Genomic DNA, 2500 nt, shown 5'->3' with positions numbered 1-2500 from the left:
GGATATGCATGCTTTGATTTACTTTTATAGGGACAGCAATGTCTAGACATTACCATACGGGGGGGGGCATTTATATCATATGGATACACCTTAATAAAATGGGAATGGTTGGTGATATTAACTTCCTGTTAATAGAAAGATGGGTGGTGACCATGGCGGCCATTTTGAAGTCGATCATTTTGGATCCAACTTTTGTTTTTTCAATGGGAAGAGGGTCATGTGACACATCAAACTTATTGGGAATTTCACAAGAAAAACAATGGTGGGCTTGAACACATGGAGCACTTTGATTACATTTTATAAGTGGTCAGAAACTTGTAAATAACTCATGAAAGAATACGTTACGTTAAAAGTTACGTTAAAACAAGCACACCAAAATTAAATAGACTTATCTTTGGGGTCATCTGAAGGCATCTGTCTGTGCTGTGAAGTTACGAGATGTGCAGCACCTGAAACTACGGATACTGGAAGCCTGTGCTAGCATTTCTCCTGCGGTGTTGCTATCAGTTGCCAACACAATGGGCAGCACTTTGAACACATTTTATAAGTGGTCAGAAACTTGTAAATAACTCATGAAAGAATAAAGTTACGTTAAAACCAAGCACACCATTGTTTTTCTTTTGAAATTCCAAATAAGTTTGATGTGTCACATGACCCTCTTCCCATTGAAAAAACAAAAATTGGAACCAAAATGGCCGACTTCAAAATGGCTGCCATGGTCACCACCCATCTTGAAAAGTTTCCCCCCCTCCCATATACTAATGTGCCTCAAACAGGAAGTTAATATCACCAACCATTCCCATTTTATTAAGGTGTATCCATATAAACGGCCCACCCTGTAGATGCCCTAGACATGAGCTAATCTTTAATTTACACTGAGTTACATGAAAGTAAAGCTCCTACTGAACGCAGTAGGCGAGGCGGCCCTGTTGTTTTGATAGTTGTCAGCAAGGTGAAACCTACCCTGTTTGTTTGGATCTCACGCTGATGTCATGAGAATGTGAGTAAAAGGACTCTCCCACTTGTTTCTTCATGACTTAAAGTGTCAGTTTCAGGAGACAGTGCTGTAAAAATTAATTGCTCTCTGCAACTGCAGGGGGAGCCCAAGAGCAACAGAAACAACCTTTAGAACTAGTTCCCTGCTCAGTCTTCCGGCACCTACCGCAATATTCCATCTGCTTCAGCTGTATGAATAATAACAATGAGAGTGATGTCAAGGGGAAAACATACGTCGGGCGCTCGTCATTTCACCTCACAGCGCGCTAGGGTGGATTTACGATAACCCCCGCTCATCTTTCCAGTAGAAAAGATCTACCTGGCTGTGTGTGGAACGGAGAGATGACACACACTCGGTCGGAGACTCTCAGAAGCTTCAGTTCGTTAGAAATATAAAGGATTAAGGAAAGTCTAAGAAAGTGGAAAAGAAAAGTAGAAGAGGAAAAAAGAGCTGCTTGTCTGTGAGAAGGTAAAACACAGGAGTGGTGTGTGTGTGTGTGTTTGCGAAGTAACAAAGATAGTAGAAAGCACTTGACACACATGCATAAGCTTTGTTCTGAATTAAGCACATGCATTGTGTGTGTGTGTGTGTATATATAAGTGTGTGTGTGTGTGTATGTGTGTGTGTGCATATATGTGTGTGTGTGTGTATTTGAGAAGTAGTAGAACTTAGTAGAAGGCACTTGACACACATGCAAAGCTTTGTTCTGAATTAAGCGCATGCATTGTATGTGTGTGTGTGTGTGTGTGTGTGTGTGTGTGTGGAAAGAGAGCCTCAGTGGAAAGTCAGTCGGTTTAGTGTGTGACTTCAGTTCCATTTTCAGTTCCATTGAAACACTCTGCTCAGACTCTGAGGCCCTGTTTCCTGTGTGGCTGTAAGGTGTGTGTGTTAGTGTGTGTGTGTGTGTGTGTGTGCCTGAGTGTAAAAGCTCATTCTGAGGCATTTATGTGTACTTTGTGCAAGAAATGGCGCTAAAATGCTCTTAGCATGAAGTTCAGCAGCTCGGACGGTTGTGGACCTGTAGATTCACGTTGTGTGTGTGTGTGTGTGTGTGTGTGTGTGTTTATGTTTGTGCTTTAGTGTGCACTGGTCATTTATAGCACACACTTAAATCAGTCAATGGAAATTTGTATTAACTTTAACGTTAAAGTTAGGTACACGTTCCTCTGTGAGGGATTTGCTTATACATCTGGCAACCCAGCTCTCAGAGACAGCCCTCACTGTGCGTTAAAACAACACAAGGTGCTATTTCTGATACGTCATTGGTCTGAATATCCGTGGTTACGGTTGCGCAGGGGCTAATGTCACTTCCACACAGTTCTACATCTTTGTGGCATACCCTCGGAAAAGCTTTTACAAACATTCTCAGCTGTGAAGCAGCTGCACATGAGCCTAAAGTCAAAGCACTGTCAGCATGGCACTGTACAACAGCGTTCTTATCTTCACTTCTTTGAGTTGAGCTGTGACGGCCCTCTGCATCAGTTCCTGGCCCCTGCAGTGTTT

The 2500-nt window shown here is 42.4% G+C and overlaps 1 protein-coding gene across 1 annotated transcript in view; it reads left to right on the top strand.

The window, feature by feature from the left end:
* Positions 1-2500, top strand: part of LOC136702399 (DNA (cytosine-5)-methyltransferase 3A-like) — an 88913-nt gene that overhangs the window by 42152 nt on the left and 44261 nt on the right. The window lies entirely within an intron of this gene.

Source organism: Hoplias malabaricus, chromosome 7, assembly GCF_029633855.1.
Source record: "Hoplias malabaricus isolate fHopMal1 chromosome 7, fHopMal1.hap1, whole genome shotgun sequence".
Lineage (NCBI taxonomy): Eukaryota > Metazoa > Chordata > Actinopteri > Characiformes > Erythrinidae > Hoplias > Hoplias malabaricus.
This window is presented reverse-complemented; position numbering and strand designations above follow the sequence as displayed.